Consider the following 27,971-nt stretch of genomic DNA (forward strand, 5'->3'; position numbering starts at 1 on the left):
AAAAGAGATTTTACCGCTCCATTTTTCATTTCTCTCCGTCCTTTCCGAAATAATGGGCGATATAATAGGTTATTTTATTTACTTAATTTTTTTCTAATGCCTAAAAAGTATTTATCAGTTGGAGAAATGCAGTATTATCTCAGTAGTGTTGGTTAGTGAGTGACTTACTTCTGCAATGGTTTTTTATAGAGCAATTTTTTTTTATAATATATCAGAGGCCACTAGTTTTGTTGTAATTACGTGAAATACTTATTATAATATTATACTTACAGTATGGTTTCATATCATCTTAAGAAAATAAAATAAGTATATTTCAAGCTATCTGTGGTGTAATATACAGATCACTTAAAAATAAAATGAGACCGGGAACAAACCTAAAATTTTATAAAACTATGCCAGAGCCTCTGCTCACTTACGGAAGCGAATCTTGGGTTACCAGAGCTAGAGATAAAAATAACAAACAAAGTGCAGAGATGCGATTCCTCAGAAGAGTTAAGGGTTGCACAAAAAGAGAGAGGATACGGAATGTTGACATACGGGAGGAATTGGATATATACAATATTAACGAATTTATAGAGGAAATTAGAGATAGATGGAGGGAGCACCTTAATCCTACAAGAGCACCGGTAATGGTCAATAAACACAAAGAGGACAACTTAAAGGGATAGTGAAGGACGATCATTAAAAAGATGGAGATAAAAACAAAAAATAAATAAATCAATCAATCAATAAAATAAAATAAATAAATAAAATATTGTGAAGACGGAGATATTATGTTGCCTAATTGCTGAAGCTATTTGGAGGCGTTGCCATTTCAGCTCTACTCCCAGTTAAAGAAAAAATAAATAAAAATTATATTTGTGGCAAAACAACCAGAGAAATGAAAAATAATGCATGAGTAATAATAATAATAAGGGAAGGGATTAGCTATGCGGTTAGCGTACTGGACTCCCACGCGGAGGTCCCGGGTTCGAATCCAGCTGCTGACCCTTAGATTTTCTCTTCCTAGGAGCTTCTTACAGCTCACTGTCCGGTGATGGACAGTGTTGTCTGTAACGAGAGAACACTGTCCGGAGGCACTGAAAAAAGCTCCGGGCGCCAATAACCTTAGATGTCTACGCGCCTTAATTAAAAATAATAATAATAATAATTTACAGTTGGTTCTTAGTTTTGAATTTTTTGTTAATAAAGAAAGATTTGTGGCTAGTTCGTTAGCGCTTTGAAGAGAGATAAGAGTGGTTAGAGTACTGTATTCCCATGCGGAGATCCCGGATTCGCATCCTAAACTACTGACCCTTAGATTTTTCTCTTCTTTGAGCTTCTTCGGAGGCCGGCAGTGCACTGAAGAAAACTCTGGTTGCCAATTACTTCAGGTGTTGATGCGCCTTAAATAAAAAAATAGAAATTAAATTAAAAAAATATATTTCATTAAAATATATATGAATGTATACGAGCCATCATGAATACTTATATCAGCCATCATTAAAATTCAGGTTTCCAGTTTAATATCTTTATTAATTTTTTTATTCTAAGACTTATCTAACAACTATCCAATCGGTTGAAACCTTTTATGTTTTTACGAGTATATCATATTTACCGATTAATTGCATTTCTACTTTATGTCAAGCAAACTTGTAATAATGTTCTTGTAACTCAATAATTTGAAATAAATGGCCTTCAAAACTAGTTCACTAAAGAATATAAATTCAATTTTAGAAAGCATTGATCTTAAGACAAAAATTTCCTACTTAAATTTTGAAATATTCTTTTGGTACGGTACCGCTATATTATCAACTTTATAATTGCAGTTAAGTGTTGTAAAGGTGATATAAATATTTGCTTCTATCATCGCCTTGCAAAATGTTATGAGGCTGTGTGCTATATAATAATACCTACTTTGAAAACACTTAATTAGAAAAAGTGACGTATAAAGCCAATAGGGCTAGTTTTTTATTTTCATATTCAAATTATTACGTCACGTGTTAAACAATCTTGTTATTTATTTAAGATAATTCAAGTAGATAGAGGAAAGGAGTCTCACTCAGACAAATGGCGGCAGAAAATCAAATTGGCAAATGGTTCTGGATTGTAATTTTGTTTTTAATTTTCAACCAAACTTTACTAAATTAAAATACAACTTTACTGAATTTCGCTCATGTTGTGCCTTCTAGCTAATTCTTCTTATTCTTTCAAACTTAATTCCAAGTTGTGCCTACAATCTTCTGTATCTACGTATATAACAGTGACAGATTAAACTGTGGAACACGTAGTTGGGCATAACAATGATTCCTTCCGCCATTTCATCATCTTTTTAAGCTTGAGAAGTGCCGGATTTTTATCCAAGATGTGTGTAGACAAATTTGACTTCAACTTATAAAAAGCTTCCGCCACATTGCCGTACCATACCATCTGACCAGGGGTCACTGTGAAGTAAGATTGGTTTGTGCACTCGCTAGGTTGTTTGCGAGTATTCTTCAGCACTCTGAGATCAGAGATCGTGTCGCAAAAAATGATTATAGGGAAAGATTCTGCTTCTTGCCAAAATTTAGCCTACCAGACACACAAGGGCTTGGCAGATAGCTGTCTTTTTAGTTGTAGTGCTTGGGCAAAGTATCTACCATGCCCTTCTAATCTATCCTCTGTTGATTTAGAAAGAAATCTTCTCTCAGGATTCGATTTTATTATCTAATGACGCAATGGAATTGTAGCGAAAGGGTGATTTATTTTATTTTATTGTCAGTGAATAAAGAAATTATGGCATTCGTATTTCTATATAGTTTATCTCATTAAGTTTACGTTAAATTTATCTACATTAATGTATTTGGTACAGTTACTTTGCCTTGAGCTTGCTTAACGGGTTGCTGTATTCTGTATTTTGATTATTGGCATTTCTATTTCAATCAGATGGATTTTAGATTTTGACTATACAAAATAAATTATTAGTTACGTTACATCTAGAAAGTATAAAAATAACATTTTGTTTTTGAAACTTCAAATTAGATATGTCATAAGCAAAATGATTTAGAGAGATTTAGAACGGTTTTCTCCTTAGATTGGTGAATAAATTTAACTGTCATAACATTTTAATATGTAATTATAGAATAACGAAGTTAAAAAGAAAATATGATTTCATCTTTTATTTGTTATGAAAATTTTGATTGTATATTTTATTTAATTGGGTGCATTAAATTAGATAGACAATATCTCTATGAAAAAATTCATTCATTCTCGTCAAAGTTCGCTATTTAGATGTTAGTACATTAGATATATGTTTATATATTTTTTAAATAATCTTTGACGTTCCGATTAACCCTTAAGGTTCGAATTCCGATAAACGGTGAAATATGTGTTTAATTACTTGTTTAGTAGATTTAGTAGGATATAGTACCGGATTGATTATTATTTCCATTCAAAACGTTATTAGCCCCTTTCACTATTTTTGATGGGTAAAGTAGAAAAATCTATTTTTAGTGAAAGCCTACATAAGGAACATAGGTTCGAATTTCATGTTTTCATCTCCGTAAGTTTATCGTAGTGTACTGTTAGAAGAACAAATAAATATTAGTAGAATTTGTATATTGGAAAAGTGGTTATGGCCAAGGAAAAGGATCGAAAATAACTAGTACCATTATATTTCCCTCTCTGAAGCCTTTAAAAGATGTCCTTACCCAAAGAGACATCCCAGTCTAGCACGAGTAGTGCGACTCATCAAGCATTATGGTCTGCCTTGTTCGGTCTGCACAAATAGAACAGTTACCTTGTACTCTTAGTCTTAAATTGCAGTTATTTCCCTATTTACTATGTTTAATAATCTCTCTTTAGTTAAGTTAGTCAACTCTTCAGTTTTACTTCCTTTATTCTAGTATTTGGCCATTTCCTAATTAAATTAAAATTATCCATTATGTCTGTTAAATATTTAGCTGCCTTTATCATATTTTTACGTTGCTGTTATCAACATTTTCTTCATCCCCAGCAACACCACATCTGTGTAGTTGAATCAGTTTGGACACCTTTATTATTATCATGAATCAAATACATATTATATTAAACTTGAAATCTCCTTTCAATACCTAGAAGTCGAATTTTGACAATCAATAAAATACGTATATAATTATTTGTTTAATAGATTTCTTACGACATAGTTTCAGGTTGTTAGACTTGTTTAATTATTTGTTCAATAGATTCTTTACGCTGAGTTCCTTGTTGATGGGTGTGTTATATTACAGTCGTTCCAGATTGGTTATGATCGCACGTGCTGGCTTTTAATGGAAAAAAAAAAGTTACAGCTCTGCGTTGAAGGATCAGTAATGGCAGGTCTAATACAATCAAAAATCAGTTTTTGGAATTTGAATCTAATCTCTCTTATTATTTTTGTTAAACTTTTTGTAGGCTGTTTCCTTTTCAGAGCCCTCCTCAAAATAACAACCTTTGATAGACACAAAAATGCTTTTATTTTTAACCCTTATCACGAATAGTTGGCGAATTGTTATTTTTTCAAAAACAAAAAAGTATATTGTGCATAAAACTATATTTAAAAAAAGTTGATAATGCATTAGTTTTCGTCAATCAAAAAAATCTTATAAAAGTTAAAAGAAATTTGGTAAAGTAAAGTAATCGCCTATTTTTTCAGGCAGGGTCTGAACGTCCAACTACCAAATTAGGGTTGTGGACGGGGGCGGAAGCACATACATTACTATAAACAAGAAGTAGCTACACGTAGGATTCGATCTGAGACCCGCCCGTTTCATCCTTACTTCATGAACACTTCACCTTCACCCGAAAATAATAAAATATTTATTAAACACAACTTTAGAACATACGATAGAACATCGTACATGTTATTTTTGCATAACTTTTTATATTCCGATCCTGGAGGTTTTTGTTGCACGTCAACATCCATTAAAAAAAAAAAAGCTATAATATTTTGTGGGGCTTAGCGATGTGGTTAACGTATTGGATTCCCACGCGGAAATCCCAGGTTCGAATCCAGCTGCTGGCCCTAGATATTCTATTCCTAGGAGCTTCTTACAGCTCACTGCAGTGTTTTCTGTAACGAGAGAACACAGACAGTGTTGTCCGTAACTAGAGGGACACATAAAGTGTTATCTGTAACGAAAGAACACTGTACGGATGCCGGCACCGCACTGAAAAATGCTTCGGGCGCCAATAACCTCAGATGTTGACGCTCCTTATATCTTAAAAAATAAATAAATAAATACAAATAATATAATATTTGCTTTTCATGGAATTTCGTGAGGAAAAAACGAAAAAGTTTGTAATAAATGTATAAAAAACAAAGTGTACGCATATGTAATGAACATGTCAAAATTACTTTCAGGTTTTTTTTAAACTAAAAGATACAATTTTGAAAAGTTATGAAAAATATTGTAATTTAAATTTAAGTGCAATTAAATTGGTAGTAAAGCAAAGAAAGATTCTGTTTAAGTAATTCTAAAATTTTCATTTTTAATTGAAGCTATAATTAAAACTAGTTCGCGATAAAAATCATTGATAGGTAGCATTACTACAGGGTAACAGTTCATTCACTTTAGAATTTAATTAGATTGGTACATATACACTTTGATAGGAAAGGAGTCGTTTTTATTATAATTATCTAGACTTCTTTGTGCTTCCCATCTTTTTTATATTTTTTTCTTTAAAACTAAAACCGCTCTTTCTAACAATTCCAAGCGAATAGTTTAACGAATGTTATAATTCCTAGAAGTACGGATTTGCCGAGTTGTCTATAAAGTGCCGACAAAGGTGTCCGCCTTTCTAACACCTCCTTTGTGAAGAGCTTTAAAATCGCTATTAACATTTCTTTTTTCATTCCCTGCTAAGCAAAAACTGATTCGTATTATCCTTGATATCATTAACTTTTTACATAATATTTAGTGAATTGGACTTCAACTATACCTTTATTTTCACTTTAAATCCTCTTTTGCTTAGCCCTAGGTAATAACTTAATAAGAAACTTCTCTTGGCTGCTTTATTGCTAATATTTCATTTTAATTAAGTATATTTTAATGGAGAACCTGTTCTCTGTCTGCTTGCTATTAGAGGTCCAACAATCTCTTTATCTCCTTGAGACATGTACTTGTCAGCTGAACTAGATTTCTCGCAAAAACCAATGAATATATTTTGTTTCAGTCTAATTTGCTACGGTTAGAGCCGAGCGGTTAGAGGCGAGGCCCACAAAGCTAAGCTGCGTTGTTGTACTGGGTTTGAATCCCGGTCTAGGTCTTGGATTTCATTTAATGGTTAATAAAAGAATTTATTTGTAAAGTATGTTTGACAGTCACCTCTATCCATGACAACTACATTGGTGGTAAGCCTGAAAAATTAGGCATTACCTTACTCTATTTTCTTTCATTCGGTGGAAATACTATCATTTTTTTCAAATATAGATTCTGAATTTTATCGAATATACATACATCAAGTTCGAGGTCCCTAAACGTGAAAAATAAAAAAAAAAAAGCGAATCGTTCCCATCCTACTCCAATACTGTTTTAAAGCGCATCGTTGGCGCCGGAGCTTTTTCTAGGGTACTGCCGTCTACCGGCAGAGTTTTCTCTAGATACAAACAACTCGGTCAGTGAGCTGTATGAAGATCCTAAGAAGAGTAAATCTGAGGGCAATCAGCTGGAGTTGAACCTGGGATATCCTCGAGGGAATCCAGAACCTTTACCACTTATCTAATCTCTTCCCTGTCAAATGCTTTTTATTCTTTATTTAAACATTTGTATAAGAAAAATTGGGAATCGAAACTTATGCTATTCTCAATAGACAAATAAAAACTGTGTTCCTGTTTGTAGGGAATAACCAGCTGCGAGGTGTGGCTATTAAATAACGAGACTATTGCTATAAAACATTTTATTTTAAATTTATACATATTTAGTTATTATCACCTTCAACATACACCCCTCCCCTATCCCTACAAACGCTCCATGCTAATTTACCATTGTTCGAAACAGTGCTGGAAGTCTTTTTCCTCCTGCATGACGCGTGCCGCTTTTTCTTTCACATCTTCAACAGACTGAAATCGTGTTCCTTTTAATGCAGATTTGACTTTGGGAAACAGATAAAAGTCACATGGGGCCAGGTCAGGCGAATAAGGCGGTTGGCCTGAAACTGGGATGTTGTACTTGGCTAGAAACTGGTGTGAACCGGCGCGTTGTCTTGATGGAGAACCCATGACTTGTTCTTCCACAAATCGGGTCGGTTTTTCCTTACTCTTTCACGGAGTTGAGCAAGCACATCATGGTAGTATTGTTGATTAATTGTAATCGATATTTTCATCCGTTTTGGGCGTGGAAGGGAGATTTGGGCGGTCATCATCTCCGACGTCTTCTCGGCCATCTTGGAAACGCTTGAACCGCTCAAAAACTCGCGCACGTAATAAACATTCATCGCCATAAACTTCTTTTAATAAAAGATAAGTTTCAGTAGCGATTTTACTCAGTTTCATGTGAAATTTCACCACAATTCATTACTCTACTACATGTGTACTAATCATGTTTTCGGCAAAACGAAACTAACACCTCTTAAACAAACGACGATTCCGGTCAGACAGATTTCTCTTCAAACACGTGAGACGCTGCAATCGAAAGAGAAGACTTTACGCTGCATAGCTGTCGGTCGTTAGGATTTGGCGCATGCATAGTTCTTTTGTAGCAGCATGTTATTTAATAGCCACACCTCGTATTCCCATCCAATCTATCTAATCCTGAATTTAAGCGTACCACAAACAGAAACTACGATGCTGCACAGATGTATAAATACTGGAAGGATTCCCTGTGCTGAATGGCTTGATGAATTTTTTAGTACTTAATTAAAAGTTTCAACGTTATAGATTTTAAAATGATAAAAGGAGATTCGGAATAGTTACTGCTTAAAGTCCATCTTATGATCTAGAACGGTTTTCCTGTTATACTGCCTTATTTAGTGCTTTCTCAAGAACGTCTAGCTCTAGGCGTAAGATGCCAGAAAATGAAATTAACGTGCATATACAACAGCTGCCAGCGTTCAACACCAATAGATCTAAATTTTATATTGAACAGCCCTCAGCTTACGGCTTTACTCAACAATAAAATGAGCAATTAAAAACCAATTAATGATATTAGTTAATAGCAGAGATAAAATCCTTGATTTTTACAGACAGAAATCTACGTAGAGAAGATATGTCTTTTTAAACTTACACAATAATGTATGAGAGGATATTTTCTGATAGAGACTGGAATGGTTGAGACACGGCTTAGATTTTATCTAAACACTTCGTCCTAGATAGATGGAACTTAGCTTAGTGGAAAACGTTTTTTTTAAAAAAAAGTCCTGTAATACTATAACATTACACGACTTATCTTAATCTCCAGGTGTATACGTATCCATCTGACGTAACTACCTTACATTACAACACATTTCTGTGATACTTAATACTAAATATAACTAGAATATCTAATACAGTTAAATAAAAATAGAAAATAACATTATTAATAATTCATGAATAAGGTAAATATAGTTCAAAAAAAAGGTAAACAAAGCGCTTTGTCAGCGTTTCCCAAACTTTTTTGACCGCGACCCGGTACGAGATTTTAAATTTTTTCGCGACCCACCTTATAAAAAAAACATTTATTTACAAAACAAATTTTATGTTTTAATAAAAATCAAAATTCAAGTTATTTGTTTGTTTATTTCATACACAAAAATTGCAAAATAATTATGTAACAAAAACATAAGTAATTAAAGACAATCCATTATCTTCATTTAAAACTTAAAGTAAATAAAGTAAATTTTGTTTTACATATTTACCTTAGTGCGAAGGATGATGTTGTTTTTCATCACATAGTAATTTCAAATTAGGACTTAATGATGTTAATTTTATTCTCAAATTAGGTTCGACATCCAATCTGTTTCGATACTTATTTTTTAAGTACACCAAGGCTGAGAACGCAGTTTTACACGTACAAGTGGTGACAAAAGGCATTAAAAATTGTATCGCTTTTTCGCTTAAGCTTGGATATTCCTTTTGACAGCGCAACCAAAAATTAATTAGTGGTACAGTTTCAAACACTTTTTTAAGATCGGTGTCGCATGAAATTTCAATTAAATTATCAACTTCTTGTTCACTAAGATTAAGCATTTCTTCCTTTTCAATATCGACAGAAAAAGGATCTGGTAAGAAAAGGATTTAAACGGTCCGGTAGGAAACGGTGGTAAAGGGTTGCAAGTAATAAGAAGGCAGAAGGTGAATTTTATAACCTTGTCTTTCACACCATTAAGTCAAACAAAACTTTAAATTTTGTTAGGAAACCTTTTTTTGTAACAGTTTTTTCTCTTTCACCTTTCCTACAACGTACATTAATTTCTCATCAACATGGAGCCAGAATAATCTACATTTTATGTGAATATTCATTGTTAGGAGACAGCCATGAACTTTATAGCTTCTAATGGAATCTTTTTTTAACTTCTAAAAACTAAACATCGTGACTTTGTCTATATGTTATAATCATTCAGTTTTTTAGACTGAAGTTTGTGAGTCAGTTCATTCACTTTTATTCGCTTCATTTTTCAGTTCATATTTTCTGTTCAAACTTAAAAAAAAAATAGGCGAATGGATTTGCATTGCTGAATGGTTTTATAGTGGAAGCACTACTAAAAGCAAAGTTTACATTTCGAAATAAGAATTCAGAAAATTGAAAATGATTTAAACATTATAATTTTGTCCTAGAGTCCGGATTTTTAGTATGGTTGCAGGTAATTGAGGTCAAAAGACAATAGTGATGTATTTAATTTAAATCTTCTAAAACTACAAAAAGGTGGAACCTTTAAATCTACACAGGTATCTTTACTTTGCGTCTACAGGTATATTGTTATAGTTACTAATTGCATAAGAAAGCAAACCTTGAATTGTGCAACTAAGATAACAAACAAAACAAGAAGCATATTCTATTTAAAGATGGCTGAAGACAAACAAAGTGCAATAAGACGACAAGAGCATTTGCCACGTTCAAAGAAGAAGCCTAGGTATATGGATTGTGGTATGGTTGGAATGCGAGCATTGTGGTGTCTACGTTAGGGCATCTTGTAGAGGCAGCTCTCTCTCGTCCAGTCGGTCTCTGTCGCAGGGTTTCTCCTACACTGTCCACATTCCCACACAACTAAACAATAGAAGAGCGCCGAAGAAGCTTGAAGAAGTAGATAATTACTCTGGCAACACAAGCGCGCACATCTCTCAAACTCGTAATGAAAACAAAAAAACACTTTAATGGATTACAACGGGTACAAATCAGCTGACATCTGCTCGAGTAATATTTATATTCTGTCGTTCAATATCTGTTTGTACTTCTAGAAATGGAGTTAGTGTCCCTTAAATATTTTTTTAGTATGTTCGATTACTGGTTCAAATTATTATTTTAAGAATTATTACATATTTGCTTTTAAATATATTTCTTCTGCAATAATCTAACATACATCTTTAAAAGTCATCACAACTTTAAACTTTTATTGTAACTAATAAAAAAGTAACTACACTGCTCCACAAAAAAAGTAGCGCACTTTAAAAATGCGTTATTTTTTTTTCTCTGTAACTTTTTTGTTCTACATTTTATTTTAGTTAGCAAATATAAGATTATAAAGTTACGGGTGGGCTAAAATAAAATAAAAAATGATCTAAAAGAAATGAAAACCTTTAATTTAACAAAAAAAGTACTTCTCGGCAAAAAATGAGTTTGAAAAAAAAATGTATTTCTTCCGATTAAAAAAGAGAAAAAGAATTTTAGTAACGTGTATTGCTCGCATTACTGCATCCGATCTCCTCGGCATACTCCTTATTAAATTTCTCACGAAATCTTGTGTTAATTCCTCCCATATCTCCACCAGAGCACCTCGCAACTCTTCTAAGCTCCTGGTAGGATTATTTCTCCATCTTAATCGCCTACCCAGCTTATCCCAAAGATGTTCAATTGGATTTAAATCCGGGCTGCGTGCTGGCCACCTCAAAACACGAATGCTAGTGTCCTGTAGATATTGAACAACACAGGCGGCAGTGTGTGGTCGGGCATTATCTCGCATAAAAATAAAATTCTCCTCAATAAATGGTGCATAGGGTATCACATATTGCTGCAAAATTTCTCTCACATACAAATCTGCATTCAAGATTGCCCTGTTGAACACGTGGAGCTCAGTCTTAGCCTCCATAGAAATCCCAGCCATCACCAGCACTGAACCACCTCCGAATAGTAGTCTACCAGAAATATTGCACGGAGCATAGCGCTCCCCAGGCCTTCGGTAAACTGGGTAAACCCATCAGGTGCATAGAGAGCAAAACGGGACTCGTCTGAAGTGAGAACGTTTCTCCAATCGTTCTCAGACCTGTTGCGGTGTTCCCTAGCGAACTCTAGACGGGCTCTCCGATGGTCTACGGTGAGCAATGGTCCCGTGGCTTGCTTCCTAGAGCGTAAATTCATTTCAGCAAACCTTCTTCATACGGTTTCGGCACTGAGTGAAACTCCACGAACAGTAAGCAGTGTTTGAGCTGTTTCAGAAGCAGTTGATGTACGATTTCTTAGAGTGTGAATTCTGATAAATCGGTCATCAAGAGCTTCTGTGGCTCTTGGTCGACCCGAACCTTGTCTGCGAGTGCAGAGGCCTGTCTCCTGGTAACAATGGATGGCTCTACGGACGGTGGTCTCAGGCAACCCTAACGTTCGAGCTGCGTACCGCTGACTCCGTCTATCCTCAACCAATGCAATAATACTGGCCACTTGCTCTGCTGTAATTCAGAGTTTGCAATGCTTTCAGCTTGAAAAAAGTCGAAACGCAACTGCAGAGGTCAATAAATTTATTTACTGTTGAGGTAAAGTTCACGTTGTTGTTTACACAAAAAGACCGAAGGGGATTAAACGAGGAATTGCGTCTCTATTTACAAGAAACTTTGGGCCTTGATTCGATTAATTGTTCCCAGACAGTTTATGAAAATAATTAAAACTAATAATCTTTCCCCAAAATGTGATAAAACAAAAAATAAACGTTTTTTTCAAAGTGCGCCACTTTTTTTGTGGAGCAGTTTATTTACGAACAATTCTATGTTGTCATACGGTTCTTAAACAGTTAAAAAGTGGCTACAATAGTAAATAACCTGATTCGTTGGCTGAATGTTGGCTTCTCTTAGGAAGGGAAGAGTTAGGTTCGAATCAAAGTTCCTATATTGCATTTGTACATTAAATGTATGAGTTCAAATTCAAAAAAAAGTGGTGTTTGTATATAGTTTTGCCCTCCTCAATATTGTAACGTTGAAGAACAGGAGTTTATTTACAGACGCATTGCATTATATACGTACATATACATTAAATATATGCATAGCATTTCGCACCGCTACAATAAGTTGAAGTGGCTTTTTCCAGTCTATCGCCGCCAGTATTTTTTGTTTTTTTTCCTTTTTCAAGCCATCCAGCCTCAAAGGCCATCCTATATTTTTCAACTCCTTAAGTTTAAATCCTCTATCCATTCCCATAATACTAGATCTCGCTCATCTGATCTCTATATTCCATCAAACCGTACCTCATCTTTTAACAAGTCCTTCCTGATACGTGCTACCTCTCTCTGGAACTCCTTGCCATCATCTGTCCGCCATGCTCCTACCCTTTCTATCTTTAAATCCTGTCTATTCAGTTATCTCCTTTCTATCCAGCTTCCTCCGAAATTTTAGTTGTTTTAATTCGTTTCCTTAATTTCTATTGTAATTTTTATTTTCACTTTTTGTAAATACTTACGTATATTTTCTGTATAATCACAGGCCAAACAGTTAAGGCCTCTAATTGTACCTGTTTTTATTCTTAGGGGACAATTGTCCCAGAATAATAAATTTATTTTCTATTCTTTTCTAAATACAGAAATGGTGAAACATATTTGCATGCAATATATTGTTTAATTCAACAGAAGGTCAAATAAACCTAAATCTAAAATTCCGTCCATTTAGGACTTTAAATGATACATGAGCGTATATTGTTCGAGATGATTTACCGTAAGTGGACGGAATTTCAGATTTGAGTTAATTTGAAATAGTTGGTTTATGAAGTTCTATTTACGATTCACCGCTGTCTTTGCTGGTTTCATATTATGTAAACAAATTGAAGACAAATAGATGCATAATCGTTGATTTTATCCGTCTCAGCTCTCTGATCGAAGTATGCTTACCGGTTTCGAACTTTCAGCCATCATTAGAGGTATAAGCTTGGAAAATTTGCCTTCTCTTATGATTCCGTGGCATACTTCATTTGCTGACTTAGTGAGGGAAATTACGTGGTATGTATGTGTGTTGTTGAGTCAAAAAAAAACATTTTGTCCCAAAAGAAGCTCGGAGATTTAAGGGACACCATACTTAACGTGACGTAAGAGTAAAATGGCCTACTGTCTTTAAAGAATAACCAAGCTTCTTAAAAATTACCTTGTGGCTTCGTACACTACAAATTTGGATCTGTGTACGACGTGGACCTAAGCGAGAGCAACAAATATCAGCAGGAATTGTTTTAACATCGTGGAAGATTTTTAGTGCTTTGCAATAAAACACATATCCGATTTCTTCTGAAAAGAATAGTAGTCGGCTGTATAACTCTGTCTACAAAGTTGTTCAACTTGTGGCTTCAAGTTGTAAAATCCATGAAACAATAAATTCATTAAACATTTTTCTTTGAGAAAATGAAAATTTTTATCTAACTTGATTCACGAACTTTTATTTTGATTGTAATGTACAAGTCTTTACTTTTAGAAGTGTTAACCGTGAGTTTAGATTTTTTGTCAACTATCTTAAACTAAATAAAATTCATTTCATTCGCTTTCCATTTGGTCCCAAAATAACCTATATCGGAAAACTGTCCTAACAAATAATCGGAGATGGTTACAGATGTCTTCAGCTTGTTTCGCAATTTTTCACAGACATAAGAAAAGAATCACTTTCCTCATTAATGTAAAAATAAATATGTCCGCACTTTTTCATTTGTTTTGTTTTCGCTTCAAATTTTTAAGTAGGTATATTATCGTGGTAGTAAAATTATAGTCTACAATCTAAAAACAGTAGCAACTGCTAAATTATAAGGGCGCCAGCTTTGCATGAAGCGCCTCAGAGAACTGTCTGTGTTAACTATTAGTCAATCTTAAATCTCCCTCATTATAGCTTGATGCCATTAAAATCATTAGACAAACTAGATATGTCTACAGTGGATACAAAAAAATGAATTGCTATTTTCTATCATCCAAAACAAATAATTATACGTTGAGGCCAAAAGAGGAGAGAGATAAACTTCGATTCAGATGTGACGACTTCAGACCAGTACTTTGTAAGGATTGACTTCATAGTTATTATCTCTATTAGGATATTTAATTGAAATAGGACATGTTTGCACCTTTTGCTTTTTATATCTTCAAATAAATGTTCTCTCACTTTTAATTTTATTCCTGTTTCTGTCGATGTTAATGGCTCATGTATGTATGTAATCAGCTTAATCCAAAAACAAATGCATAGAGTTTCGAAATTTTAATTTAGTTCTGATCCCACGAAAGGAAGCGACAGTAAGCATTTCAAGAAAAACTATCAACTTGTGCTTTCTAGAGTACGACCTTTACTGTATCGATTCTTTTAAATCATTATTTTGGGTTTTCTTTTTTCGACTTCAACAGGTCCTCTGGTGGGATCCAGTCGGAATCTATAGTTTCAGCTTTCTGTATGATTTTCATTGTTGTCCAAATACAAATACAATAAGGTGAGAAATGAGGAGGGCGGCCATTTTCTAAAAAAGGCGTCTTCGAACTCAGGAACTTAAGGGGGATATTTTCGATAAGAACGCAAAATTGCAAAATTGCAATTCCTTACCTGAGAAGAGAAGTTAATGTGTATTTTTTAAGTGCAACTAATTACCAAGCCTTGTCTAAAGCTCTTCACTAGTGATGCTGAAAGGGTATGGATTAAACTTTCAAAAGATAAAAATAATATATATTTAAAATGCAAATTAACGTCAAACTCGAAGTAGGTAGAAGCTAATATTGAGCAATTAGCTCGCCAAATCCAGTTTTAGTATCTTCATAAAAATGTAAATAGCTGTTAAAGAATAATGTCAAATTAACAACTTATTATTTTCTTTTTAGAATTGAACTTTAAAATTAATGAAAGCAGTAATTTAACTTAAAAAGCAGGTGTATAACCGGTTTGCACAAGCTCAGTCCGTTACCTGCGACATTGCACTTCCTTTTTCTGCAATCTATTTTCATTTACTCCCCACTGGCTGTGACAGCAAGATGTTCAGAATTGAATCTTTCAGAAATATGCATTTTCTCGGACGCAATTTTTTCTTTTTAAACGAACGGGTTTTGCACTTGTGGCAGAATAGAGAGAAATGACGTGGGAATCTCATAGATCTTCACAACTGGTTTGGAACTGGTTCTAAAAATCTCGAGAGAATGTTTCCTTTAAACTATGAAATAAAATTTCTAACAATTTTGCCATTTTCTAGTTGTATGAAGCTTTATTATAGCACAAAAAAAGAATGAAAGATAGCATTCTTAAATGTACTTTTATTCCGAATAAAAAACTTTCTACTTTAAAGGTCGACATTTCTTTATGATGGTTGGTGTCTGGTAGAATTCCAACAAGACGGATTCTAGCCCCTCTCAAAAAGAAAGAAAAAAAAGCAATCATGAAAGTCATAAGAGACATTCTTTTACGTACTAATTGGCTGGGTATTTGTGCAAGTATGTAAAAGTCTACGCAGACCGCTATACTACAGTTTGAACAGCGCTTCCTGAACTGAGAAATCTGATATTTTTCTGAACTTTAAGTGCTTCATAGTTGTGCTAGGAAAGTGTGAACACATTCTTAGATTACAATTTGAAAAGCAGTTTACTTTAAAAAATATTTTACAGTAGTGGTAAGTAAATATGTAAATAAATACTCATTTATACTGATTTAGATATCTCTTCTTTTTCTCTGTAATTAAGGCGCATCAAAATCTAAGATCATTGGCGCCCGGGATCCTTTTTTCAGTGCGCTGCTTACCTCCGCATGGTGTTCTTCCTTCAAAGACAACATTGTCCATCACCGGACAATGAGCTGTAAGAAGCTCTAGGAATAGAAAATTTCTCTCTTGGTGAAATTTAAACTCAAAGTATAAGTTACTTCATTATGTTTTATACAAATAATCGTTACTTCTGTATGAGTTTAGCAGCTTAGCACTAAAACAGCGATAGTATGAAACAGATTTTAAAAACCAGTATCGATTAATCAAAGAACTTAATGCCACTTTTATGTCAGACATTTGGATGAGACTACTTTAAATTGAACTTTAGCTCCATCAGATTATTTTTGGTATGATCGTCATCTAGAATTGGACTGGATCTAGATCACTATCTTTATGAAAAACTTTCTCCGATTGGAAAACTAACTAGGGATCAGTTTTCGTCCGTTAATGGAATTTGTGTAGAAGACGGAATTAAAATCAGACAATGACGTGTATACTCGTTGAACGCAGGGCAAAACAACCAATAGTTTACAACGTCGTAATAGTCCCTGTAAGCAACTTTTTCTGCAATTTCTGGGGCTTGAGATTACAGAGCATTCTTTGCATTTCAAAATCTTGCACCGCTTCACGTATGCATTGCCTAGTTAACTAGGGACGCAAGAGCTTTTGCAAGGGAAAAAAGAGCTTTGAATTCTGTGCAAAATGAAATCATGCTCGTACTGAGGTCTGAATCTCTATCTAAAAGGTAAAAACGGCATTGCACAAGGATTGAGAGCTTCTATTTGTGTGCGTAATTCCCAATCTCTAATTCTGGATAGATAAATTCACCATTAAAATCAGTTAAAGGAGGCGTTGCTTTTTTTCTACGATTTTAAGAGAAATCGGAATGAAGAGGCACGACAAATCAGCGTTGCCTACGTAGCTTTAATAATGAAGCTTCTTCTCGAGCGATTGTCTTTCGTACGCTCTCTGATGAGCATCACTGAAGACAACACAGTAGAAGTATGCGGAAACTTCCTTGCTGCACAAAAAGAAATGGAGGCAGATTTAAGAGGATCAAAAGAGATGATAGAATCAATAAGTCGGAAGTAACAGGACGTGCGACTGGGATTTCCATCTGCTATAATGACAATTCTCAACTATTGAAACCTAACGAATCACGCTCAAAATGAATTGGAAGTGGGCATCTTAAACATTCTCTTGAACATGCTACATGTCTCTAAAATTATTAGCTCAATACTGAAGAGGTTGTTATACAATCAGGACTATTAAGTGGACTAATCTGCACTTTAAAACGCCGAATATACGTAGTTCATCTCGAGCGATTGTCTTTAGGTAGTTTGTTGAATGTTTACGAGATTTCGTACTCATAACATACTGTTCCTTTTGAATCTATCTCCATTTCTTTTTGAGCTGCAAGGAAGTTTTCGTAACGTCTACTGTTACAAATTCTGCAAACTACCTCAAGACAATCGCTCGAGATGAAGCTTCATTATTAAAGCTACGTAGGCAACGCTGATTTGTCGTGCCTTTTTATTTCGGTTCCTCTTAAAATCGTAGAAAATCCAAGCCATTTGTAATCAGGATCCGCCATGATCAATACATTCTCAATTCACCTAAATTATTGGCAAGTAAACCGCAAGGTATTCGAAAGCTAGCCGCATCTAAGCTGTAAATGCTAGTGACACGTTATTTTCGAATTAGCAGACGTTTATATTGAATATATATCCTTTCTTTTTTCAACGACGCAAACATTTAGTAATGTTAGATTTTAAAAGTACATTTTCAATGGAAATGCAAATATTTAATCCTCAGAGTCCCATAAATCCTTAGAGAAATTTATAGATGTTTGTGTTATGTGTATACAGAGCATGTAATACGCAGCTAATACCTAAGGCAGTCTTTACTATCCTGAGCAAAACTAGAAACTAACCGTTAAACATGCTGTAAGTCAACTGGTTGGAATCAAAAGGAGCTAGCATGAGCTAGGACAGGTTTGCAACATAATACTCTAATATTTCTGCTATCTACACTTTTTGAGAATTCCTATTTAAATGATTGACTTCTTCTTTCTTTTACTGTGATTGTTAGTTTTTAAGAAAGTTTAAATTTCAAGGGATGGTAGCAATAAGGTTTTCCTAATCCGAATTTCAATAAAGTACAAATGTGACTAAGCTCTAAAAAGTTATTTATTTTTATTTAGCATACATGAATATTTCATAATCTTTCCTTAAAATAATATTTTTGTGTCTTTTTTTGGTAAGACTATAAATTATTTGGTAGAACTGACAGAAGATCATAGTGACTCTATAGGTCACAAAGGTTACCCAACTTTACTCTAACGGTTATTGTCGTTCGGCTCTCAAAGTCTGCTTTAGCTGGAAGTCTTGACGGACAGTTGTATGTCAACGAGAGACATTGCTGTTCATTTTCCATGAGGTTACTTTTCTTTAGTATTGTACAGTCAAAACAAACTCAGCCAGGAACTTTACAGCACGACACTCAGGACGATTCTCCTAGAATGGGCTTATGTGCTGTTTCGAATATCTTAAAAATAAACGAACACTCATTAAAATTTTGTCTTTAGGTGGGAGGTGGCTTTCGCCCAAGCTGATCTAGCACCGCCTGCAAAAGCATAGCCTGTACTGAAGTAGATTTTTCGTTACCACGAGAGTACAATTTGAATACGAAAACCACATCATTCGTTTTTCCAAGAATAATAAAATTTGCGTGTTGCTCAATCTAATTTACCTTTAACAACTTGCAACCCATTAAAATGATTTTAAAGAGGTTGAATACCGCAATTTGAAAAGTGCCTTTGCCCCTATCAATACCAGATCTTTGTAATTCTCTGGACGATAGATGAATAGTAACTTAGACGGGATAAGTAGAGACAAGATGATGTGCACAGCTCCTTCAAAACCAAGCTATGAGGTAATAAGACTAGATATTGATTGATGGTCGTCATCCAGATTTGGGCTGAATCTAGGTCACCATCTATATGGAAAACTTTCTTCGAGAATTAAACAAGAATATGATTGATTAGTTTGCGTGGAAGACGGGAATAAAAGTTACCCTAATCCTGCTTCCACTTAGACCAAGATTTTTTTAAGACGATTGGAGAAAGTAGAAGGCAACCCGCAGTATCCGCTTTATAGCATGTATTCCGTTTAAGCCTCAAACAACAACGCTTACAAATCTTTCGAATACAATTCCTGCCGAGTATATTGTTGCTGTGTTCAGGAAGAAAAGTTAAGGGGGCACATTGTGGTCAGGCATTATATTGTGCAAGGCTTTCGGTTGTAAAAAGAATCATATCTTAATTAACTTGAAATGTTCTCGAATGATTGAGAGACCTGAACTTCTAGGGAATCAGTTATAGGCGATTTAGCTATGAACTAGCTAATGTATGTTACTCTTTAAGACTTCGATGGCTGTTGTATGTGTATGTTATTTTCTACGTTATAGCTGAAAAAAATTATTGAGCACTCCATAATTTGGTATATCTGAAACTTTTTCGGACAACAATGAATCCAGAGTAATAAAAAAAAAATATCAGATGATTGGGGAACGATGAGTTATTTTTAAGCCTTCGAAGGCCAGAATCCGTGGGTCAATTTCTGACAGCTACTGGGACTACCAGAATCAGGTAGTGAGAATCACAAGAAATGGACATACTTCCTGAGCCCATTTGAAGAGATTTATTTATTTCCTTATGATCATTACATGGCCGCAGAAAAGCTCTGAGGCTTACAGTAGCGCTGATTACTGGACAAGCACCAGTGGCTCTCTATTCGTTTAATTATGGAGGTAAGTGTGAAACTGAAGAATACACACTAAGTCAAAGGAATGTCCACGCTTTCTACAGTGCAGATTGAAGATTGAAGCAAGGATAGGCAAGTTTATAAACCTGTCTTTGACGGATTTGAGATGGTAACGTAAAGAGAATGTTAGGTTTAAGCGCAACCAGTGAAAAGAATAAATGTGAGAATATGGTTTTCTATCGTGTAGGTAAGAGGCTCTCTCCTGGTTTATGTCCTAGGCCAGCGTTTCCCAACCTGTGATACACGTACCACTGGTGGTACGCGAAAAATAATCAATAATGGCGGACATAAAAAATTAAATCATAAAAATATAGAAACGTTTTTTCCTATAATACATAAAAATTATTTTTAATAAATATTATTATACATTAAAGTTGTTAATAACTACAGTAATAAGGTTGGTCTGTCTCAAGATATACGTGAAAATATAATAGCACATTTTTTACAGGATTAAACTTGTCTTTCATGGAGTATTTTCCAAAATCCGAAAACACAAATGATAATTGGATTGCAAACCCTTTCTATAAAGAAAATTTAGGAAAAGCTACATCAAGATAAAGAAAATTTAATAGAATTGTCATATGACAGAACTTAAATGATAAATATATGTATAAAAATCTGCTTAAATAGACAGATTGTAATGAGTAAGCTCTATCCAAGCAACATTAAATTTTATTGGTACTTACAGATAGTTGAATATTTAAAAGAAATTAATTTAGAAGATTTGGGCACAAATGTAATAATCCTAAAGAAGAGCTTTGTAAATTAATTAATAATTTTGAAGGGAAAAATATGTACGCAATTTTTAATTATTTAAAAAAGAGTTTTAAAACCAAGATCTTACACTTAACAAAGTTTATAAAGTGAATATGAACTTGAACTCCTTTGTAACAGATACATTGTATCTCTATACAAATAAAGATAATAATAGTAAAATAATACGCTCGGAATAACAAATTTCACGAAACACAATAATTTTTACGAAGTGGTACAATTTAGCATGATGTACTACCAAGTACGAGGCTCGTAGTGCGCGAGTCAAAAAAAGTTGGGAAATGCTGTCCTATACCTTAGGGCTCTCTTATCAAATATTTACTTAAAGCATAACTACTAAAAGCATCTGCCTTCTTGGATTCCGTTGATTCTATCTCCCTATAATTATTTTTCCTGGTTGTTTCGTGTAAAAGTGAACCTTAAGTTTTATACGTTTTTTAATATTTTCACATTAATTTTTGAAAAACATATATATGTTTTTGAACAATATATGGCTGAACATCTCCTATTGCCAACCGTATCCATGGGTTTTCTCCTGTTTTGCTGTATAACCAATAAATGTACCATCACGTTGATGTCTTGTATGGCTGTAACTTTCTGTCTTGAGGCGATTGTATTTCACGAAGTAGCGAGCTACACGGTTAGCTCGTGACGAGCCAGTTTCCAAGAACCAGTGTACGTTAAAGCGACTGGGTCAACCGTTACCCCTTAATACACATGCATACACGTATTTATATAATATCTCACACTACTTTATTTATTTATAATCTCACTTCACGTAGTAAAGTTATTTACCATTAATTTTTTAAAAAAGTTTAAGACACTTACAATATTTTAGTTAAGTGCCTACTATTCTTAACATTTGTCAACCTATTTACACGCAATTGAAAACTGGTTCTATTGCACATCGCTAGCTTTCTTTCTTATTGGTAGTTGATAGACGATTTGTCTAGTAATTTCTCCCGTAATACTGCGTGAAGTTCTTCTTTACCTTTTTTAGTAAAAATTAAAAAGGCATTGGCAAGTCAGATTTCTAAAATAGTAAATAAACCTCATTACATTGAGATTAATCCCTTTTCTGTCCACATACCTCCCAAGTCTGGCTTCTAGATTCCTTACAAGTGCGAGGGCACATTCTTCATTGCTTAGCTTTGGCTTTACAAGATGAATTGATGTATGCAATGTAATTAATGACTTTTTTTTTTAACGGTTAAAAAAACTGTAATGAATGTCGATGATAATGTTTTAGATACAAATGTAACATTTAACTTGTATTTGACACATGTTTCCTCTCTCCTTTATTGTTGATAACAGAAATGCCAACCGTTCCAAGTATTTGCCCCTAATGATAAGCAAAATAATTTTCTTAATTTATGTAACCTTTAAATTAGGAAGCTTTCGGTGCAGAAACCCAAGAAGAATTTATTATTTCTCTTTAATCATTAACTGAAAGAGCAATGCGAACATTTTGTGACCTGAATATTTGCATCTCTCTTCTGAGTGTAGCAAATTGAGAATAAGAGTTGCGGTGTGCTGGCGTGTGTGTATGTGATTTGTGTTCACTGTTCAGTAGCAGATCCAGAAAGTATTTTTAATCGGGTCACCATAAGAAGTCATATAATTTCAAGAATAATAAGCCATCGCTAAACTTGCCTACGAATTCTTGGACAATCGGTTCTGCAAGTTTTGCAAGTCTGTTATGCAAGTTTTGTAATACAAAATGTAAATATATAATACTTACTTTTTTGTTGGCTAAACAAAACACACTCTTGCTCATAAATCGAAACAGCTACAAAGAGAAAAGAAAAAGGTTTTATTACAAAATCTTATCTACGTAAATAATTTCCCTATTGTTTACAAATGAGGTGTAAAAGAGGCTGCCAGTGATATCTGTGTTTACGAACTATTATCTTCTTTTTAACTAAACGGGTTTCTACATCTTTCCGCTTTGTTTATGTATTTTGCACTTTGTACCTAAATGTTTTCATTTAAAAGATATCTTTTTATTTCAAATAAATAAGTTAGTTTATGTACGATCCTACCTTAATAAACTTAAAATTCTAAAAACACTGTTTATTTTAAGAAGTTAAGATATTAAATTTACTATTTTGGTATTAATAAATAAGTTCATCTAACTCTTATTTATTGAAGCCGAATGTTCGTAAGGATTTCAATTTGAACATTTCGTGTTTCCATCTCCAATAGTTATTTACTTGACTAATCAGAAAACAAGGATTTACACTTTTCCTAAAGACGTAAACATAAAGGGACGATGCAATTTTCTATGTCCTTTATCCTTTATGAATTAAGAATTTTTTTTTTATTATTATTATATTTCCATTAGTACGACATTTCTGTTCTGTTTGTGTTTATCTTATATCTGATCATTTCTTTTCTTTGCTTATTCTTTAAACATGAAATTATTGTATTGTATATTGTAATTATATTCTATTGTATCTGTTTTATATTGTAATTGCATGGGTCAACTCCTTGCTATGAGTGTACACTCTAAAAGCAATAAAATATTATTATTATTCCTTTATTTTTAACTATTATCTGTCGCAGAAGGTTTTGTTTTTAAAACATCAGTTAAAAACCAAAATGATTTTTAACATTGTTGAGTATGTTTCATCTTTTTTTGGTGACTGATGATTCATTCATCCAAAAAGGAAAAAAGATTATAAAAAATTGTTTATAAAAACTATTCTAATTGTTAGCAAGCAAAAAGTAAATCGTTTTAGTAAACAGTTTACAATGTAGGTAACCTTGTTTCTGTAAAACGAACGTTCCACAGCCCTGATGATAACTAGTCCCTATATCAAAAGATTGGCAAAAAAATATAAAAAAAGTAAATAAAAAATCATTATTATAATTTAAAAAGTTTGCTTCCTTTTGATATAGGGATATTCATTTTTAACTAAAAAGAAAAAAGTACAATACATCCCTTTAAATGCAGCAAACCTTCCCTATAAAAGGTCGATGCTCAGTGCCCTTTAATATCTTAGCAAAATATATCTGTCCATTTTTAGTTAAAGAGTTTTCAAAATTAAAACCTTCTTTCACTACCACATGCTCAGTGTATAAATGAAAACGACTGGTGTAAATGTGGTCATCTACCAGATAAGAAACTTAGTAAAAACAAACAAGTTTAATTTTGAGTTCCTGTTTTTTCATTTCTTAAAATTGCTGAGAGATTCTCTAATTAGTGTGATGGTTTGGTTAGTAAATTTCTACCTTGAAATTAGCTAACAAAGGGTTAGCGTGTACTGGATTTTGGGTTCAAATCCAGCGGCCAGCCCTTATCTAAAAAAATCTTTTCTCTTCCTAGGAGCTTCCCACAGCTCACACTCTGAATTAAATTTTTAAATTAAGAAAAAAAAAGGTAATTGTCAGAATGCTACAGAGAAAGTAATATTTTCTGCAACAGTTCCATTTATATCATTCTAGATTTTATCTCAGTTATGAATAATTGATTAATAAATGGTAATAATGTTTATAAAAGATTATGACTTAATGAGTGCAATTACTTTTCAATATGTCATTGTAATAAATTTTATAAGTCGTAATTAAATTACGCCCCTATTATATTAATCCGACTTGAATATCCAGTTATTAAAATAACGGGTTTATCAAATTCTGTCCACACTTAATCTCACCCTGTCTAAGTTACTTATTCATTTTTTTTTGTCTCTATTTGTGCCTTAATTAATTTATTTGTTTATTGGCCCAATCGGTGAGCCGCTTCATTTCTTCAAATGAAGGATGTTCCTGTTGACCCCTAGGTTCCCCATCGTAATGCCAACTTTCTAATTTTATCTTCAGTGGCCAATCGTCTCCAGTGGCCAATTCCAGTGGCTAACACTATTTTTGTTTATCTTTAGTGTAAATCCATACCATATTGCACCGTACAACACTTTAAAAATGATGATAGTGTTGCATTTAGACAGATGTTTGCTTCGGAGGTATGAATTTCAGTAAAACTAGGTCTCTCTTTTACTTCTTTAACCTTTTCATTCACTTCCTTCTTAAACCATCTTCTGCGGTTGTTTTTTTTTATCAAGACTTGGTGTTAGAATCACCACAACAAACTGTAATTTAAATAAGATGGGTATTTACAGTATTCATTTAGCAAATTCTTGATTGTATTGAAGACTTCAGAAGTTCGCAATCCTAACTTCTCTACTAAGCACTTAGTGAGAGAGTTGGAAAAATGAGCCATTGCTAACAGAAACTTGTTTGTTCAAGTAACAACAGTATTACGGTTTGTCAGATCTATCTTTCTTCATCTTCAGATATTAAATATCAGATTCGTATAGAGAAATTTGGCTTCTGCCGGTTAAAGCTGACCATCTGACTTGAATTTCAATCATTGAAGAAGGATGAAACTGTAAAATCGATCAGGATGACCAAAAATAAGCGCACTGTAAAGGAAGGAACCCTGATATCATCCAACCCATGTGTTCCTAAATCATGTCATGAACGTAACATAAAACTAATGATATAGAAAGCTACCTATTAAAGACATTAAAATATATTTTGTAAAACACAATAAGGGGTAGATTGACTTCATCCTCGATGGGGTAGTTTCTAGTAGAGGAGGGTTTCTACAAGTTATCGTGTGATTTCAGCACCTGAAATCTCTGGTCAGTCAGTACGCTTGACTGTTTTTCATTACATTAATTTCATTACTTAGCACGTTGTCCGCTACACATTTGTCAACTTTTATCTTCTTTAGACTATTATACAAACCTAATGATCTTAACCCTCCGTTTTTTGTGTTCCAGGTAAGTCTATCATTTTGATAATGAATAACACTCCTTTAGTTGGTGATGTAAGTATAAACAAGTTTTTTGTTTTGGTATATTTTAATAAGCAATTTTTAATTACCTATGGATACGATTCTTATTAATGAGGAAACTCGTATTTTGAACTCCATTCACTGACTAAAACATATAAATCTACAACTTATAGTTACAACACTTTTTTCGGAAAATTCAATAAAGGGTTCTTTTGAGAGAGGAGTGGGTAGATTCCTCTTTAAACTGTTATTTTCGAGAAAGGGACGGTCTATCTGTTGAGTTCACTTTCTTGAACATGGCTGCTAGGCTAGTCTGTAAACTAACTTCGTATTGGCTGAGATAGACTTTCTGGTTGGTTACATTCCAAGGTATTTACGGCTTTTACAAACTATAATGTTAGTGAGAGTTAATGTAGGCCAAATTATTCTGAGTTTGAACAATATTAATGTGTTAGAATTTTGAGAATAGTAGTAAGAGTAAAACTTCAAACTAATAGGTATATAGCCTGAATGGATCCCGATGAAAAATTATAATCATCTAATTTTTAAATTTCAAATAAATTATTAAGTAAATTCACAACAGATTAACGGATAGAAAGGGATAAACCAGAAATATAATTCAGTTTAAACTGATTTAAGTTTTTTAGTTCCAAACTTAAAAAGAGAAATTAACCAGAATTAGAAATGATAATCAATTTGTTTCCAAATTGAAACTTAATGAACTTTTAAACAAATTTTGACTTGAATGCCCAAAAATTCTATATTTTGTATTTTATTTTTAAATAGATTAAGTGACTGACGTTCGTTAAGGAAAGTCCCACTTTCTTTCTAATGACCCGGAGAATAAATAGTATTCGAAGTGTTAGATCCTGTGTACTAGTTCCTCACTAATATACTCTTTAGCGTGGTAACTTGTAAAGAAAAAACTAACTAACCGTTAAATTATTATTTTGTTTTACTGTTTTAAAATTACATCCTAACTTATACTTAACTGAAGTTTTAGTTATTCAGGATTGCTTGTAACCATCTATTCTTGTCACAGGTTGTTGCTTTTTTATCAATTTATAATCACAGGTTTGTTTTTGGTAGTCTTGATTGCATGATTGCAGAATGAAACTTGCAAAAATCTTTCTTGACATTCGAGGTTCGAAATGAGTTGAAGAAAAGTTTAATTTTAGATGAATTTAAGTTTCAATATCTCTAGTTAAGTCCTGAAAATATAGGAGGACATTCCCTGACTTTCCATGCAACTCTCCTCCTGCATATATATTTCCAAAATGACCCAAAATTAAAGATTGGGTGTGTTCTAAAGAGGTTTTTTGCACCTCTTTGTCCCACGTTACGGCCCAAGCTTTCGAAGGAAATCGTAAGGATCATTAAAACCGCTCTCTGACGCCAGACAATCCAAGCTCTCTGGTAAAAATTCATATAGGGATGTGAGCTGGCAGTTTGGAAAAACCACTTCTAATATACTCAGCAGTCATCGGCTTCAAGAGTGTGATTTCCTGCGACATTTACGAAGGCTCTCTAGGAAAATAAAAATCCCCTCCAAAGCTCGCGGTAGCTAGTAAAAGCTTCTTATTCAAAGGGAATTATCCAGTGCCTCAAAAGTTCTGTTTTCAACACAATCACCGGTGAGAGAAACAGGATTAGCTATGTGGTTAACATATTGAATTCCCAGGTTCGATTACAGCTTCTGGCTCTTAGATTTTCTCTTCCTAGGAGCTTGTCGCTTCTATTCCAGTGATAGATAGTGTTATTTGTAAAGCGAGAGAAACCTGTCTGGAGGCCGGCAGTACACTGAAAAAAGCTCCAGTCAGTTACCTCAGATGTTGACGCGTCTTAAATAAAATAATAATAAAATAAAATAAACACTAAATTTTTAGCCTCACATAAGTGTGGCTCATACATTAGCAAATTTGGTGACCCAGATTACCAGTAAATGTTAGGGGAAAGGTTAACATTTAAAGGTTTCGATGTATTTTAACTTAAAGCAAATAGAGAAAGAAAATAATGTCAGCAGATGAAATTTCGTTTTGAAATCACATTCAAAACTATTACTTATTCTAAGATTCGAAGCTTCTGCAAATTTTTAGTGCTTTACGATATGCGAGACATTATTAAAAATCTGCGATACCGCTGCATTTAATATCAGACGAATGGAGAACTGAAATAAGTAATCTTACACTATTTAGAATCAATGTTTAATATGCCATTGTTTTTAATATATTCCCCTCACTTAAATCAGTAATTAAAGATAAAGGATGCTTACTTGGTCTTTCTGTTGTTGCATTGCTGCCATTCTGAAATCAGGCTGTCAACATCTCTTCACTGCTGATTAATCTTTGAGTAGGCAAACGAGTTTAAGATTTAATTTTCTAATATTAACGTAGGTGGCGCCTTTTACCTCGGGAGGTTATAGAGTGTCTATAAAATTGTAGTACACATATAACTTATAGATTAATTAAGATTCTGTTTTAACCGTCTCATTCTCAAACATGCTTTGTACAACCTTCAATGCATATTTTTATGCAATTTTATCCTCATTTCTATCATAAAGGTTTCATA

The 27,971-nt window shown here is 33.6% G+C and overlaps 1 protein-coding gene and 1 long non-coding RNA gene across 2 annotated transcripts in view; one reads left to right on the forward strand and one right to left on the reverse strand.

Annotated features, from left to right (window-relative positions):
• The window catches only part of LanB2 (laminin subunit gamma-1), a 329,357-nt gene that overhangs the window by 195,089 nt on the left and 106,297 nt on the right, over positions 1 to 27,971 (forward strand). The gene's annotated exons all lie outside the window — the stretch shown is intronic.
• LOC141449539 (uncharacterized) lies at positions 908 to 27,898 on the reverse strand. The gene is made up of 3 exons (XR_012455587.1): positions 27,676 to 27,898; positions 22,347 to 22,394; positions 908 to 1,385 (listed from the first exon to the last, which is right to left on the reverse strand). It is a non-coding gene; the product is annotated as an uncharacterized lncRNA (long non-coding RNA).

This window comes from Rhodnius prolixus, unplaced genomic scaffold (assembly GCF_049639745.1).
Source record: "Rhodnius prolixus isolate KJV_2025 unplaced genomic scaffold, Rpr scaffold_2, whole genome shotgun sequence".
In the NCBI taxonomy this organism is placed as follows: Eukaryota; Metazoa; Arthropoda; class Insecta; order Hemiptera; family Reduviidae; genus Rhodnius; species Rhodnius prolixus.